At 44.6% G+C, this 18,865-nt stretch overlaps 1 protein-coding gene across 2 annotated transcripts in view; it reads left to right on the top strand.

The window, feature by feature from the left end:
- LOC143932790 (leucine-rich repeat and fibronectin type III domain-containing protein 1-like protein) overlaps positions 1–18,865 on the top strand; it is an 897,047-nt gene that overhangs the window by 488,273 nt on the left and 389,909 nt on the right. The window lies entirely within an intron of this gene.

Genomic DNA, 18,865 nt, shown 5'->3' with positions numbered 1-18,865 from the left:
TTTGCATATTTTATATATACTGTGATTCTGTACTTGCCAAATATGCTGCAGAAATCTCCCTCCACTGAGTCTGGCTTCATCCATTTTAACTGTGGAAATAAAAAACTGGTTTGGGTTTGAGTAAAGCACAGAAATGTGCCTCCATCCCGGGTACAGCAAAAAAGGAAAGAGGGGCATCGGGACTTTAAATGAAGCTTGATAGATTAAAGTAAAAAATCAAGTTTATTCCATAGTAATACTGATATATATGACATGTGAAAGGTTGCATGCGTATGTGGGCTCATTGAGGGTAGGGACCAATGTGAGTGTGCAATGTACAGGGATAGGTACAATTGTAGACACTCACTCAGGTTGAACTGGATGGACTGGTGTCTTTATTCAACCTTACTAACTATGTGCACATGACATAACCTGCATAAAGGCATCTCCCCAGACGCAATCCTCACTTCCACATGTGTAGGTACCACGGCTCTGGAAAGCTCCTGTCCTAAGCACATCAAAGGTAACACTCAGTGATTTTATTACAAAAGTTTCTACCTCCCTTTACTCTCACTCTCATTATTACTGGTGTATCTCAATGGATTTACTCATCCATTTCAGATATCAACTTACCACCCTGACCATTCACTGGCCATACTGTGGAAGTGATGGCCTGTGCTCTGGGGATGATGCCAGTGCATGTCTGTCCTGTGCTGGATGCTTTGCCACCTCAGCTCTGGGAAAGGACACCTCTTTTGGCCCAGGCTCTACCCTACACCATAGCTTGGTATATATTGTAAGTATCCAGAATTGACATAATGTCCTTTCTGGATGCACCTAGTCAATCTTCTGATGTCTTCATACTTTGTTATTTCAGACATCCTATAGCATCCGTCCCTGAAGAAGTGTATTTCACAGAAACGCATTGGGAATTAACCACTTCAGGACCGCCGTATTGCCATTGTACGTCAACACAATGGCACAGGCAGGCACAATCACGTAGATTTACGTGATTGCCTTCCAGCGGGTGGGGGGTCCGATCGGACCCCCTCCCGCTGTTTACGGCGGTCCGGTTCGGTCCAGGAGCGCTCCGTGATGAGGGGATGGCCGTTGGTTTTCGGCCACCCCCTCTGGATCGCTCCTGGCCAATGAGAAGCTTCCTCCCCTGTGTATTGTTCTCCTCGGGGGGGTCTTTTTGACCGGACTACGAGGAGAAGACTAATAGTAAGTGTGCACCAACACTACACTGACATGTAGGTACACACAGGAACACAAACCCCCCCCGATCCCCCCCCCGATCGCCCCCCGATCCCCTCCCCCCCCCCAGTCACAGTGTCACTGATTGCATTGATCATTTCTTTACTGATCAATGCATTCAGTGTCAGTTGTGACAGTAAAAACTGTCAGGACAGTTAGTGTTAGGTCCAGGGTAGCCCCCTATCACCCCCCAATAAAGATTTAACCCCCTGATTGCCCCTAGAGTTAACCCTTTCACCCCCTTTTGCCAGTGTCACTAAGCGATCATTTTTCTGATCGCTGCATGTGTCGCTAGGTAGCTAGTTATTTTTTTAGGTTCACCGCCAGGTTTTTATATCGCTAGGTACCCCGATATACTACCCAATAATGGTTTTAACCCCCTGATTGCCGCTAGTTAACCCTTTCACCCCCTTTTGCCAGTGTCACTAAGCGATCGTTTTTCTGATCGCTGCATTAGTGTCGCTACAGTCGCTAGGTAGCTAGTTATTTTTTTAGGTTCACCGCCAGGTTTTTATAGCGCTAGGTACCCCGATATACTACCCAATAATGGTTTTAACCCCCTGATTTCCGCTAGTTAACCCTTTCACCCCCTTTTGCCAGTGTCACTAAGCGATAATTTTTCTGAACGCTGCATCAGTGTCGCTAGTGTCGCTAGGTAGCTAGTTATTTTTTTAGGTTCACCGCCAGCTTTTTATAGCGCTAGGTACCCCGATATACTACCCAATAATGGTTTTAACCCCCTGATTGCTGCTAGTTAACCCTTTCACCCCCGTTCACCAGCGATCACAGTATAAGTGTCACTGGTGACGCTGGTTAGCCAGTTAGTTATTTAGGTTCCCCGTCAGGTTTTTATATAGCGCCAGGGACCCCCATATACTACCTAATAAAAATTTGAACCCCCTGATTGCCCCTAGTTAACCCTTTCACCACTGATCACCGTATAAGTGTTACGGGTGACTCTGGTTAGTTTGTTTTTTATAGCATCAGGGCACCCACCATTTATTACCCAATAAAGGTTTAACCCCCTGATCACCCGGCGGGTGATATCAATTAGGTTTTAGGGTCAGGGTCTGCATCGCCCCAGGCAGCGCTAGGTTAGTGCCAGTACCGCTAACACCCACACGCAAAGCATACACCTCCCGTAGTGGTATAGAATCTGAAAAGATCAATATCTGATCTGATCAGATCTATACTAGCGTCCCCAGCAGTTTAGGGTTCCAAAAAAACGCATTGTTAGCGGGATCAGCCCAGATACCTGCTGGCACCTGCGTTTTGCCCCTCTGCCCAGCCCACCCAAGTGCAGTATCGATCGATCACTGTCACTTACAAAACACTAAACACATAACTGCAGCGATCGCAGAGTCAGGCCTGATCCCTGCCATCGCTAACAGGTTTTTTGGTAGCATTTTATATTCAAATCCGGAAGGCAGTGCTTGGTTTTCGGGGTCCCGTACGTGGCTAGGCTCCCAAAAAGTCCCCCACATGTGGTATCCCCATACTCGGGAGAAGCAGCAGAATTTATTTTGGGGTGTAATTTGACTTCTGCCCATAGCATGTGTGAGCAATATATCATTTAGTGACAACTTTGTGCAAAAAAAATATAAAATATTCCATGGACTCAACATGCCTCTCAGTAAATAGCTTGGGGTGTCTACTTTCCAAAATGGGGTCATTTGGGGGGGTTTTGTGCTATTTTGGCATTTTATGGCCTTCGAAACTGTGATAGGTAGTGAGGAGTTAAATCAAAAATTTGCACCCTTAGGCCGCGTACACACGCGCGGACTGTTTGGCCAACCTTGTTCGTCAAACAGTTTCGGCAAACAGTCCGCTCAAAATTTGCATGAGCGGACTTGCCCACACACGAGCGGACTGTTTGACGAACAAGGTTGGGCAAACAGTTCGCTCAACTTTTGAAATGAACGGACTCGCCCACGTAAGGAGGAGGCAAATCCGCCCATTTCGAGCGCGTGTACAGGTAGGCGGGGCCCGCGAAGGAGACGTCGCGGGCTCCGCCGCCTGGAATGGGCTTAAAGGGGAACCCCAACGCCGAAAAAAATCGGCGTGGGGGTTCCCCCAAAGTCCACACTAGACCCTTGTCCGAGCACGCTACCCGGCCGGCCAGGAAAGGGGGGCGAGCGAGCGCGCCCCCCCTCCTGAGCCGTACCAGGCCGCGTGCCCTCAACATGGGGGGGTGCCTTGGGGAAGGGGGGGGCCGCGCGGCCCCCCCACCCCAAAGCACCTTGTCCCCATGTTGATGAGGACAAGGGCCTCTTCCCAACAACCCTGGCCGTTGGTTGTCGGGGTCTGCGGGCGGGGGGCTTATCGGAATCCGGGAGCCCCCTTTAAGAAGGGGGCCCCCGGATACCGGCCCCCGACCCTATGTGAATGAGTATGGGGTACAATGTACCCCTACCCATTCACCTGTGAAATAAAGTACAAAAAAAAACACAACACAGGGGAAAAAATATTTTATTGCACAGCTCCGGGGGTCTTCCGTCTTCGGGGGTCTTCTCGCCGGACTCCTCCGCTATCTGTGTGTAGCTCTTTTACTAGCGGAGGAGTCCGGCTTTCTTCCTCCCCGCCGCCGGCCTCTTCTCCCGACTTCGGGGGTCTTGTCCCCCTCTTCGGTTCTTCTGCCGGGCCACCGCGCCTTCTTGTAGCTCTTTTACAGGCGGTGGCCCGGTCTTCTGTCGCCGCTGTCGTCGTCGCCGCCGCCGCCTGCCGTTCTTGTTCTTCTTCTTGTTCTTCTTCTTCTTCTCCTGGAGATGTTGAGTCGACGATCTCTCCGGCCGGAATGCCAGAGCCGCGCTGTGCGGTCACTTATATAGTGACAATGGGGCGGTGTAACATGGTATATGTCACATGGGTTGGTCACATGGTGACCCCGCCCCCTTACGATGTCATAGTCCCCATGTGACATCAACCCATGTGACCAACCCATGTGACATATACCATGTGACACCGCCCCATTGTCACTATATAAGTGGCAGCGGAGCGTGTCCCTGGCATTCCGGCCGGAGAGATCGTCGAGTCAACATCTCCAGGAGAAGAAGAAGAAGAACAAGAAGAAGAACAAGAACGGAAGGCGGCGGCGGCGGCGGCGACGACGACGACAGCGGCGACAGAAGACCGGGCCACCGCCTGTAAAAGAGCTACAAGAAGGCGCGGTGGCCCGGCAGAAGAACCGAAGAGGGGGACAAGACCCCCGAAGTCGGGAGAAGAGGCCGGCGGCGGGGGAGGAAGAAAGCCGGACTCCTCCGCTAGTAAAAGAGCTACACACAGATAGCGGAGGAGTCCGGCGAGAAGACCCCCGAAGACGGAAGACCCCCGGAGCTGTGCAATAAAATATTTTTTCCCCTGTGTTGTGTTTTTTTTTGTACTTTATTTCACAGGTGAATGGGTAGGGGTACATTGTACCCCATACTCATTCACATAGGGTGGGGGGCCGGTATCCGGGGGCCCCCTTCTTAAAGGGGGCTCCCGGATTCCGATAAGCCCCCCGCCCGCAGACCCCGACAACCAACGGCCAGGGTTGTCGGGAAGAGGCCCTTGTCCTCATCAACATGGGGACAAGGTGCTTTGGGGTGGGGGGGCCGCGCGGCCCCCCTTCCCCAAGGCACCCCCCCATGTTGAGGGCACGCGGCCTGGTACGGCTCAGGAGGGGGGGCGCGCTCGCTCGCCCCCCTTTCCTGGCCGGCCGGGTAGCGTGCTCGGACAAGGGTCTGGTGTGGACTTTGGGGGAACCCCCACGCCGATTTTTTTCGGCGTTGGGGTTCCCCTTTAAGCCCATTCCAGGCGGCGGAGCCCGCGACGTCTCCTTCGCGGGCCCCGCCTACCTGTACACGCGCTCGAAATGGGCGGACTTTCCGAGCGGGAACAGTCCGCTCATTTCGAAAGTACAGCGGACAAGCCCACACACGGGCGGACTGTTCGCTCAAACACAGTTTCAGCGGACAGTTTTTCGGAATTTCCGAAAGACTTTGTCCGTCCAACTGTCCGCTGAAACTGTCCGCTGAAAGCCCACACACGAGCGGACTGTTCGCCCAAACACTGTTCAGCGGACAAGGTTGGGCGAACAGTCCGCCCGTGTGTACGCGGCCTTAGAAATCCTGAAGGTGGTGATTGGTTTTCGGGGTGCCGTGCGCGACTAGACTCCCAAAAAGTCCCACACATGTGGTATCCCCGTACTCAGGAGAAGCAGCAGAATGTATTTTGGGGTGTCATTTCACATATGCCCATAGCATGTGTGAGCAATATATCATTTAGTGACAACTTGGTGCAAAAAAAAAAAAGTTTGTAATATTCCCGCAACTTGTGGCAAAATATAAAATATTCCATGGACTCAACATGCCTCTCAGTAAATAGCTTGGGGTGTCTACTTTCCAAAATGGGGTCATTTTGGGGGGTTTTGTGCTATTTTGGCATTTTATGGCCTTCGAAACTGTGATAGGTAGTGAGGAGTTAAATCAAAAATTTGCACCCTTAGAAATCCTGAAGGTGGTGATTTGTTTTCGGGGTGCCGTGCACGACTAGACTCCCAAAAAGTCCCACACATGTGGTATCCCCATACTCGGGAGAAGTATCGGAATATATTTTGGGGTGCAATTCCACATATAACCATGGAATGTGTGAGCAATATATCATTTAGTGACAACTTTTTGTAAAAAATTTTTTTTTTTTGTCATTATTCAATCCCTTAGGACAAAAAAAATAAATATTCAATGGGCTCAACATACCCATCAGCAATTTCCTTGGGGTGTCTACTTTCCAAAATGGGGTCATTTGGGGGGGATTTGTACTGCCCTGCCATTTTAGCACCTCAAGAAATGAGATCGGCAGTCATAAATTAAAAGCTGTGTAAATTCCAGAAAATGTACTCTAGTTTGTAGACGCTATAACTTTTGCGCAAACCAAAAAATATACGCTTATTGACATTTTTTTTACTAAAGACATGTGGCTGAATAAATTTTGCCCTCAATGTATGACTAAAATTTAGTTTATTCGATTTTTCTTATAACAAAAAGAAGAAAATCTTTTTTTTTCAAAATTTTCGCTCTTTTTCCATTTATATCGCAAAAAAAAAAAATCGCAGAGGCAATCAAATACCATCAAAAGAAAGCTCTATTTGTGGGAAGAAAAGGACGCAAATTTCGTTTGGGTGCAATATTGCATGACCGCGCAATTACCAGTTAAAGCAGCGCAGTGCGAAATTGCAAAAAGACCTCTGGTCCTTAAGGTGTTTATTGGTCCGGAGCTGAAGTGGTTAAGGATGCAGTCATTTTGCCCAATAGGATTCCACTCAGAGCAACCTTTTTTCTCATGTACTATATTAATTGATACTTTTTATATAATGTTGTCATGTGCCTCCCAGTTCATATATGTAATCCCCTCGTGACATTTGTAACTGCAATAATTCATTGCCTAGATCTCATGTTGAATGTTTTTATATTAATTCATTTATGTAGGTTATGTCATGTGCACATACACATGCAATCTTTCACATGTGATATATATCAGTATTACTTATATGGAAGAAACTTTTTTTTACTTCAACCGCAATCTGTCAACTGCTTCATTTAAAGTCCCAATGCCCCTCTTTCCTGTTTTCCATGTATCACACAATTCCAAAAATATACATAGATGGCATGTAAATTTAAAAAATGTTTCCTATATATTCACCATATTTCCATTTAGTCTTCCTCTAATACAAAAAGAGAGGAAAAATACAGTATAGAATCAGGATCATTTATGAGCCCACTGGAGCCAAGACCCCCATAATGCTTATTACTCTGATAAAGACCTTGAAAGGGAGAACCTGTGGCTTAGTGGTTATTTATTGGACATTGTACTCTAGGCATCTCATACACATTATATGGCATACAAACATCATTTGAAAGAACTTTTCCCCTCCAAATACTTTCATGCACGCCTGTATCCTAAAAGTATGTATTTGGCAGTCAGATTCCTCATCACTGCCACTATTTGCATCATACTGAATTTGGTCTGCACAGCATAAATCTGGCTACACACCAACTAAAAATTCTTTCGATTTTGCTTTGTCAGACCAACAAATTTGAAGGCCTACCTGATAGGATGGAGTGTTTGGGTAAGGCTTTGCTGGTCTAAAAGATGAAATCAATGTAAAAACATGCAGGTGTGTGGTCCGCTTTAGTATCTGACCATAAACCAGGTTTTCCATTGACATTATGGATAACACCATTCAAGGAGTTTGCAGAATTATCAAGACCCTGTGACATCTCAAAACATAGGTTATACATTGAGAAGAAGAATGTTTTTATAGTGAACCTGTTATTTGCCCATGGAGGTCAAAGCAACATATTCACTTTAATGAAGACCACAACAGAAGCTTACATTTTCCTTTTGTGCAATCTGTTTAGCTGCTGGGAGGGAAAGGAAAGTCCAGTCTAAGCTACAAATTACTGAATTCATGGTTTACACAGTTCTATGGAATCCCGTGTGAAAACACTGACTGTTCCAGTTCCAACACTGTCGCATGTTTCTCTGTATCCGGAGGTATGTGGTTCTTTCTGCAGCTCCTGGTCTTCAATGAAGCAACAAAGGAGCACAGGAGAGGTGATTACATACTACAGATTAGGGAATGAAAGCATCTCTGTTACTATATTAGAAAAGCAATTTAAGCACGCCCTGCTAGGAAAATCTTTAAAGCTGAACTCTAGAGAGGTACGAAAGACCAAAATGTAATGCAGCGAAGTGCTCTTTAATACATCATCATATTTTTTTTTTTTAACGCAAGCATTGCATTACCTGAATTTGACCTGGTATCTACCTTTTGTGGCCCTGTGTAGGAAGATTGGAGTGTAAGAGGAAGCACAAGGATTCAATCAGTTCATGTGCCAAGTTACTTTTCTTTTTAATAGCCTAATAATTTTATCTTAGGCTGATCTGCTCTAAAATTACCTGTCCTGCTAACCCATGTCTTCTTTACAGTCTTAAAAAGATAATCTTGCAAATGACATCTCGCCACACTTCCGGGTCTGATTGATACCTCCTCGGTGGTTCTACATGCTGTCCCCTATTCCACTACTGTGCTAGGAAATTGTTGGGTTACTCAATAATACCCCAGGGGTTAAATACAGAATTGTGTTTTCTTTTTACTGAATTGGCTCCCTCACACAAGCTCAGAATAATGAGAAGTCACCAGACATAAGTGTGATGTATGGACTTAATATCAAACGTTTAATATGTGAGTTAGATATTTTATAAATCAACATAAGGCATTGACTTGGACCAGTGTTTCCCAAATGTTTTCCAGTCAAGGCACCCTTTAAAATTAGGCACAATTTTGAGGCACTCATAATAGTTTTTACATATTGCAATTACATCCACACACATAGGATACCCAACATTAGAGATGTTTATTTCTTGAAAAGCAAATACACTTTTGCACACTGGTACTGACTAATATGTCAGCATTAGTTCTCATTCATTTTCTCTCCACCATGCTGCTAATGTGAACCCAGTGCTGTCACAGATGAGTGAGGGGTCAAACAAGGTGACAGATGTCCACCTTATCAACTGTGGTCAGCAGTTCTTAGGGTGCTGGCGGCTGGCCCACATGGTGCCCAAGGTTGTATTGTTGCACAATTAAGCCCCATACACACTATTGGATTTTCTGCAGATTTTTGTCTTCAGATTTACCAAAACCATATAATATGAGTTCAACCTGTAAGAGTTTCAATTTGTATGCAATCAGGCAGGCCCTTGCACTACATGGTTTTGGTAAATCTGTAGACAAAAATCTGCAGAAAATGTGTATGTGGTCTTAGAGGTGACATATTTTTCTAAGTAAACTCAACAATTTTGTTACAATCTAAAGAGATACTTTGACCACAAAATTGTTTACATGAAACTTCCTTTATCCCCACAGAAATGGTCAGTGTATGAATCCACAGAGTCCTAATAAAGTGTAACAAACATTGTTACATAGGTTGAGAAAAGACACAAGTCCATCCAGTTCAACCATAAAAAAATAAAATAAAAAGATCATACAATCCCATATGCACATTCCTATTTTTTTTCTATATCCTAATTGTCTGGCACTTACCATTGGAGTGCACCAGCATCCAACCATCTCTCTGTAATAAATCCACAGAAGCGAGATTTATGCTGTGTACACATGGTCGGACTTTCCGGCAGAAAACGTCTGATGGAATATTTTCATCGTATGCCTCATCGGACCTTTTTTTTTTTTTTTTTACGAAAATTCTGGCAGACCTAGAAATAGAACATGTTTTAAATCTTTCCGATGGAATCAATTCCTTTTTCTAGTCCCATCGTACGCGTTGTACGTCACTGCGTTCTAGACGATTGGACTTTGGTGTGAGCGTGTGTAGGCAAGACTGTTTCAGCGAAACTCCTTCGGAAAAAACGTCAGAGTTTATTCTGATGGAAAAAACAGTCGTGTATACGCGGCATTATTGCTTACAACATAATGACTTATTCACACCACCAGCCCATATGCCTGAACTATCGCACCACAAAGTTGTCACTGCGGACTACCAATCATAAGCAGCCAAGGCATTCTTCGTCGCACAGCCAGAAGTATCTGTGAATCTGTGAACCTTCTATGTGTGCAGGGTGGGGAATGTTGCGGCCGCATATGATTGGCGATCTGCGGTGAGAGCTTCTTGGTGGGATAGCTCAGGCGGGCCTGGACTAGCATCTGAATATGCCTGAGTTCATCCCTAATTGTTACGACGCATTACACTTTTTTCTTTTATTTTGTCATAAAATCTCACTACAGTCAACTTTATACACAGCAGTTCAGTGACTGCATTTTGTATACAGTGCAAGCTGCTACACTTGAATAGTGTGAACAGGGCACATAAAAAATTATTTTTTTATCTGCACTTGATTTGAGCACTGCATTTCTGGCAAGTATATTCTGTACTTGCTAATAATGTTTTCAGCTTTAAAAAAATTAAATAAATACAGGCACGTCCTCTAAGGACCGATAAGCTGAAATATATTACATTTTTGGATTTGAGTTTAGATACAATTAAAAAAAAAAAAAGAATGTTAATATGGAAGATGATTGATTTACTGTAGAAGAAAAGGGTTGCAGATATGCAGTGTGTTTGCTTTGTGAAGATGGTCTTTAGGTCCATTTAAAATGATTCTGAACTTGGCTAATTAAGACTGAACTGAAAGCAGCCTATTGTGTAAAGGGTTAATTAGCAGCAATGCACTTCAAAAGACCTCTCTAGGTATTGACTATTTCTGCTGCTCTGCTAACGGCCCCATCTTTACATTACAATCAAAGAACATAGGAGAAGTAATTTATCTGAAGACAAATGGTACTCTGATGTTTGATAGAAGACAATATTTGGATAGCGGTACACAGATCGCTTATGGTTTTAGAGTTAAAGAATATTTCTACCTTGATGTCATAGGGAATGTAGTGCCTCTTCAGTGTTGTTTTTGAATTTATATGTTTGAGGTCAGCTTGATGGGTCTTAAAGTGACTCTGACACCAAGTTAAAACATAAATAAGCAGGATCTCTAGAAGTAGCTTAATACTTACCTGTCCTACTGCCTGTTTCTCCCATCCAAGCTCTTTTGCAGAGAAATGATGTCTTCTTCATCTGTGAAAAAGGCAAACATTCCAGCCAAAGTAAGGAGAATTCCCTGTTTGGGTTGGCTTCGCACCTGTCCACTCTGATGGCTTGTGTTTGTGCACCTTATGTTAAGGGAGCCTATTGATTTGAATGAGTTGGCAATGCACCAGAGCAGATGAGAAAAACAAACCTGCACCTTTGATTCCAGTTGCAGTACACCATAATTCTCATTAGTACATTACTATGCATTGGGGTAGCATTCAAAAGGAATAAGACCACAGTCTAATGTAATATGTATTACCGCAACAGTGACGTGATAGGGACCTTAAGTAGTTGTTACCAGAACAGGTGTCACAATTGGAAGATGTTCTCTCATCTCTTGTACTGGTGACAGCTCTACCATTTAGAATTTTCTATTTATTATCAGTGGTGGCCCATCCATTAGGGGTGCCCGGGTGCTGCCTCCTCTATCAACGCCACCCCCTAGATGGTTAATGTATAAATTCATGCATAGCATGACTCTATCCACAGCCAATGCCTGTTTGTGCATCCTCAGAGCGTAGAGAATTGCGCCATGAGCCCACCCAGGTGTTACAACAGCAAATTGATATTCGCTGTTGTAACACTAATCCTCAATCCAACCAATCAAAAGTAGGTCTGAGACCTGTTTTCTGATTGGCCGAAAAGAGAAGACTCACGATTGGCCGCTGAGGAGAAAGGAAATGGAAGCCACCAATACCCGTGGAGAGCAAAGGAAGAAAAAGCCGTTGCCACTTTCGAGCGAGGGAAGCTGCCAGTGAAGCGCTGCAGAGATGGGGTAAGTGCACCAGACCCGCCCACTGACTGTCAAGGGAGGGTGTGGGTGGTACTGTTTTCCGCCCCCTAAAAAATAAAAAAATAAATTACCACTGGCCGCCACTGTTTATTAATATAATATAAGGTTTATATAGCACCAACAATTTGTGCAGCATGTACAACGTGAGGACAGACAGTACAGTTACAACACAATTCAATACAGGAAGAATCAGAGGGCCCTGCTTGTCAGAGCTTACAATCTAGAAGGGAGGGTCAAGTGATTCAAAAGATAACTGTGGGGGATGAGTTGATGGAGAAAATAAATGTACAATTTTTAAGTGTTGGCAGGATAGGCTTCACTGAAGAGAGAGGTTTTCGGGGATCGCCTAAAAGTGGACCGAGTAGGAGATAGTTGGACAGATTGGGGTAGGGAATTCTTTAGGATGGGAAAGGCTCGTGAGAAATCCTGGAGGTGATACATTTTGAGACTAGGTTAGTGATGTAGCTGGGGGCAGAGTTGTGGATGGCTTTGCAAGTTATTGTTAGTATTTTGAATTTAATTAATTGGGTGAGTGGCAGTCAATGGAGGGATTGGCACAGAGGGGTAGCAGACACTAAGCAGTTTTTAAGGTGAATGAGTCTGGCACAGCATTCATGATGAACTGAAGGGGGGATAGCCTGTGTAAAGGTAAGCCAATGAGGAGGGATTTGCAGTAGTTGAGGCAAAAGATAACCAGGGAATGGATCAGGAGTTTTGTGTTGTCATCAGTTAGGAAGGGGTGTATTTTGGAGATGTTGTGGAAGTTGAAGCTGCAAGCTTTGGACAATGATTGATTGGATGTGGGGCCAAAAGGAGAGTTCAGAGTCCAGAATAACACCTAGCACCCTGTCATATGGGGATGGGTTGATGGTTGTTACATTGATCTTGACAGAGAAGTCAGTGGAGGAAATATTATGAGCGTGGTTTTGGACAGGTTGAGTTTGAGGAAGTGATGTGACATCCAGAGTGATATGTCAGTCAGTACATTAGTGAGATGTTGTGAGCTGAGGGGTAGAGAGATAGATTTTAGGCTTTCCCTATCCTACTCTATCCACAACAAAAATAAGTTTTAGCTATACCTGTAATGAGATGCATAGGATACAAGTCTTTACATTCTTCTAAAAATGTTTAGTAAGTTTTGGCTTTGTTCTTTTTGATTTATCTGATTTAAAACAAGAATTGCAAAGTCAGATTGAGGTCAAAATTCTTGCGGATCAGTATGACAGTAAAGCAAATAGCATTTCCAGTAAAAGACGTAGCAATGGCAGTGTCTATTTACTCAATACAGGTAAAACAAGAATTTTGCTCACATCAAAACAACTTGTATATAAAATCACTTCTCCCAACCCTTAAAACAGAGCTCTGGAGAAAACACATGGGTTGCACCAGTGCCATCTTAAGAGCATTATAGGCCCCCGGGCAATACAGTGCACTGGGGCCCTGTCTACACAATCGCACACGAGAAACTATTGGTACCAATTCCTATACTGACCACTACACTGACCCACATAATTCCTACACTGACCACTACACTAACCTACCTGATTCCTTCACTGACCTACCTGATCACCACTCTAACCTACCTGATTCCTATACTGATCTACATGATTCCTACAGTGTCCACTACACTGACCCTTACACTGACTTACATGATTCCTACGCTGACCCCTACACTGACTTGATTCCTACCCTGACCCCTACACTGACTTACATGATTCCTATACTGACTTGATTTTCTACACTGACCCCTACACCGACTTGCGTGATTCCTACACTGACTTGCGTGATTCCTACACTGACCCTTACACTGACCTACGTGATTCCTACACTGACCCTTACACTGACCTACATGATTCCTAGACTGATCACTATACTTGCCTACCTGTCCACTACACTGACTAACCTGATTCCTATACTGACCAGTACATTGACATACCCATCCTCTACATTGACTACTACACTACATTGTCCACGACAATACCCACTACACTACACTGACAACACACACTACACTGACTACTACAACACACACACACATCAGCATTTTCTAAGAGTATGTGTCCCAATGGTATGAATCAGTCACTATTTCTAATATGGCATATACAGAAGTCTGTGTGTCTTGGGGGGACATGGACCCGATTTCAAAGTAACACCACCTCAAGTGTTTCAAGGCATAACAGCTCACAAAGAGCACTGTTCCCCCAAAATCCAGGTCCCATAATCAGTAGTCGAGAGGCCAGCATTCAATCCCCTCCAAAAGCCTCTGTCCCAGGTGAGTCCATCACAGTAGCATTCCTCACACTGCAGATGCATGTATACATTCCCACTGGAACGGGGCAATACCTCCGTCACAGGTGACTGGCCCAGTCCAGGTGATGTCTTCCTGGTGGCCTTGCTCAGATGGGTTCAGACTAGGATCCAGAGATTCCTGAGCTCATCACTAGTACAGATCCCTATGACCCTGAGTATTTAGCAGTCTAATGGAACCTGAGCCCTGATGACTGGAGTGTTGGAGTGCCCTTTGTGGAAAATTAACAAAAACAATGACGCAATAATTGTCTGCGCTTTTCACAAATGTCTCCCAGCCATGGGATTTCCATTCTCCTACTTATCAAAGAGAGATGTACTGAAGCCACATAATAGGAAAAAATCAAATAAAGGGATGTGATGAGATAAATATGAAGGCCATCTCCTGAGCCCCTGTGCACGAGGAAGGGTTAATAGCTGACATATTCAGATGAAAACCTCCTCTCCTCACAAGCAGCAATTCCATATTGTAAATAGATTTGAACACCGGGTTCCTGCGTCTGCTTTGCATAATAAAGGGATGTCAGCGTGTCGTACATGTAAAGATGCTTGAGAGGTGGTGCTGGGATGCAATTTATTGTCTGCTTCTTTGTTACGTTCAGCTTTCCTCTGTACAAAAGCCGGGTATTGATATTTAACCAGCTTATCATGCCTAAAATTAATGCAGCATTAATCCTGCCGTATAAAACGAAAGTCGTTAACAATGCTGCAGTCACCAAACCCACGTAAAAGTAAGTCTGTGTACCTTACAGAGATTCCACTATAATGTATTCCGTAGTCATATCATATTGTTATTCCTTATTTTGAACGTGAACTTCTCCTCTGAGCAGGGTTGCCAACCGTCAGTAAATTTACAGATAGTTTGTAAAAATCTGGGATTTTTCCAACTGTCTGTAGTGCCCTGTACACACGGTCGGACTTTCCGACAACAAAATCCATCAGATTTTTTCCCGACGCATTTTGTGCCAAACTTGTCTTGCATACACACGGTCGGACAAAGTTGTCGGAAAATCTGATCGTTCTTAACGAGGTGACGTCAAACACTTACGTCAGGACTATAAACTGGCCAGTATCCAATAGCTGTGGTCTCTTAGTTTATTCTGAGCATACATGGCACTTTGTCCGTCGGAATTGTCTACACACGATCGGAATTTAAACGATTGGATTCTGTTGTTGGAAAATTTTAGATCTTGCTCTCAAACTTTGTTAGTTGGAAACTCCGACGGAAAAAGTCAGATGGAGCCCACATGCGATCGGATTTTCTGACAACATGATCTAATCGCACATTTTCCGTTGGAAATTCCGACCATGTGTACAGGGCATTAGGCTGCATTCACACCGCGTATCGTTTTCAGGTGTTTTTTTTGGCGTTTTTGTACAGGCATTTTGAGGTCCAAATGTCACCAATGTAAAAAGCAGTAAAACGCCTTTAATCTGCCTAAAAAGAAACTTGTGTACTTTTTTGAGCTTCAGGCAAAACAAAGCTCAAATGTAAACAAGGGCCATTTAAATGAATGGGATTTTGTTTGTTGGGTGTTTTGGAACTTTTGAGATTAAAGAGGGATTCCGCCAAAAAAAAAAAATATTAAAAGCCAGCAGCTATAAATACTACAGCTGCTGACTTTTAATAAATGGACACTCACCTGTCCCGGGTTCCAGCGATGCCGGCAGCCGAGGCCGATCGACCGCTCGGGCCTCGGCTGCTGCCGCCGCCATTCTAGGTGAGGGAATCAGGAAGTGAAGCGAATCGGCTTCACTTCCCGGTCCCCTACTGCGCATGCGCGAGCCGCGTCGCGCAATAGGAAATCTCTGCGCTGTCACTGGGACCCGTGTGTGTCCCAGCAGACAGCGCGGCAGGGCAGGAAATGGCGTAGACTCCCGTGGGAGTTTATGCCCAGAAGTGGTTGAAAATACCTGTCTTTGACAGGTATCTCCACCCCCCTCCCCCCTGAAAGGTGTCAATTGTGACACCGGAGGGGGGGGGGGGTTCCGATCAGCGGAGGTTCCACTTTAGGGTGGAATCCCGCTTTAATGTTTTAAGCTGAAAATGCTCAGGTGTGAATGCAGCTTTAATTTTTCAGTAGCTGATCATTTGTTATGCTGCTTTGACTTTTTGGTGTAAACCAGTCAAATTACTTGTTATGGGTATTGTCAGTGTTTCCATATTGTGTTTATACTTTTTAAATATCAGTTGTCCCAATAGGAGTTCTGTCATATTTCAGCTTGTCAGTAAAAAATGTGCTCTGTCGGTAAATTGTCCATGTTTTGTCAGTAAAAACATGCTTCAGGAGTTTGGCAACACTGCCTGAGAAACACGGCAAGCAACTACCATTGCTGTCATCCTATAGATAATACTAGTTGCCTGCATATTACATAGCTCTCAACTGCCGTCTTTTGAACCAGATCCCTTTGTCCCTCTTTGCTCTTTAGTTGTTCCTTTGTTTTTTGTTCTGATGTATAGTTTTCTAAAAATATTTAAAAAAAAGTGTTGTTTAAAGTGAGCCTTTCAGTAACTTTACAAGTCTGCATGGGCAAATTCTTGATGTCATAATATTTTTAGAAAAATATATATTTTTTTTACTTTAACCACTTAATAACCGCCCTATAGCCGAATGACGGCTACAGGGCGGTTTCTTAACTCTGGGAGGCCGTCATATGACGTCCTCCCAGAATTCCGCTCAACTCGAGAGCATCCATCCACAGGACCCGGCGCATCACGGATCACGGTAAACGGCCGCTCATAGTGGCCGTTTACCACGTGATCGCTCCGTCAAATGACGGAGCGATCACTTGTAAACAAACCGGCGTCATGTTATGACGCCGATTCCTCCCTCCCCCTCTCTGTACCGATCGGAACAGCGGAGGGGGAAGAGATCGGTGTCAGCAGCGATGTGGGCTGCATCTGCAGTGCCCACATCGCTGCTCACCGAAAAATAACCCCTCAATTCCCTGCCAATACTCTGCAATACCCTGCCATTACTCTGCATTACTCTGCATTACTCTGCAATACCCTGCATTACTCTGCAATACCCTGCAATACCCTGCAATACCCTGAAATACTCTGAAATACTCTGCAATACTCTGCAATACCCTGCAATACCCTGCAATACTCTGCAATACTCTGCATTACTCTGCAATACTCTGCATTACTCTGCATTACTCTGCAATACTCTGCAATACCCTGCAACACTCTGCAATACCCTGCAACGCTCTGCAACACTCTGCAATGCTCTGCAACACCCACCAATACCCTGCAACACTCTGCAATGCTCTGCAACACCCGCCAATACCGTGTAACACTCTGCAATGCTCTGCAACACCCTCCAATATCCTGCAATGCTCTGCAACGCAATACTCTGCAACGCCATACTCTGAGATACCCAGCCATAGTCGGTGATACCCTGCAATACCCAGCCATAGACACCCCCCCCCTCCCGCCGCCCTCCGGTGCTTCTACCGACTCGCCAATACGATCAAATCCAGAATCTTTTTTTTTTTTTTCAGGCTTCCCAGCTTAGAGGTGAGATGTGGGTCTTATTGACCCCATATCTCACTGTAAAGAGGACCTGTCATGCCATATTCCTATTACAAGGAATGTTTACATTCCTTGTAATAGGAATAAAAGTGATCAAAAAATGTATTTTTGGGGGAAAAAAATGTCAAACTAAAATAAATAAAGTAAAATGAACAATAAAATTATTATTCTTTTTTTTTAAAGCGCCCCTGTCCCCATGTGCTCGCATGCAGAAGCGAACACATACGTAAGTCCCGCCCACATATGAAAACGGTGTTCAAACCACAGATGTGAGGTATCACTGCGAACGTTAGAGCGAGAGCAATAATTCTAGCCCTAGACCTCCTCTGTAACTCAAAAAACATATAACCAGTAAAAAAAAATTAAATCGTCGCCTATGGGGATTTTTAAGTAGCGACGTTTGGCGCCATTCCACGGGCGTGTGCAATTTTGAAGCGTGACATGTTAGGTATCGATTAAATCGGTGTAACTTCGTCTTTCACATTATGCAAAAATTGGGCTAACTTTACTGTGGGGGGGGGGGGGGGGCTAGTGGAATCTGGACAATGACTGGCTGGGGAAAAATATTCTGCCCGCCAATGTGCATCTGCTCCAATTGCTTCAATCCCACTGAATGCTAGGTCCGGCAGATGACAGCTCATGTAGGCAGAGGGACAATGTCTCCGGGGTGAAACATTAATTATACATCCAAGCAATGGGAATATATGTGGGTCAGTAGGCAGCAGCATTCTTCTTTAGGCAGGTAGTAGCCTGGGCAGGAAGGGGGTAAAGGTGCCCAATAGGCAAGTGGCTAATAAGGATTGCCTGAAGAGACAATAAAGGTAGATCACCACCGTCTCTTCAGTCGCCTGAAATGATAGCAGATGAAGACAGAAGAAAATCCTGTGAAATACCTCAGGAGGAGAATTTGTAACTTTTTCTCCAGCCAAGATGCCAAATGATCCTGATTGAGCTGTAAATGGCACCACCATAAAGGTGAAGAAGGCTGTTATGAAGGTGGTTACCAGCTACTACTACAACCTTTACTCTTTGATGGTCTGTGTTGCACCTTCTGATCTCTGCAGATGGTTTCTGACTGAGGCAGTGTGGGTCTTGACAGCCGCAGCGATTCCACATGCTTCTGATATACTTACAGTATGTGGGTGGACTTGACAATATTTATACATTACAACTTATGGATTTCAGAGTTAATACTATTTTGTTACGTTGTATTATTTATGCGTGCTACTAGCAAGGTGCTTTTTGTTCAGTTTTTCATCGTTTTTTCTTGCTTTAAAATATCCATGACTTTGGGAAAGCCTTGATTTTTCCAATAGACTGCCTTACCTTCAGTAAGTAAGTTTTCTTAATGAT

This window comes from Lithobates pipiens, unplaced genomic scaffold (genome assembly GCF_037356315.1).
Source record: "Lithobates pipiens isolate NorthernLeopardFrog02 unplaced genomic scaffold, aLitPip1_a1.2 Scaffold_1, whole genome shotgun sequence".
NCBI lineage: Eukaryota > Metazoa > Chordata > Amphibia > Anura > Ranidae > Lithobates > Lithobates pipiens.
The sequence above is the reverse complement of the archived record's forward strand: the minus strand, read 5'-3'. Positions and strand labels throughout refer to the sequence as shown.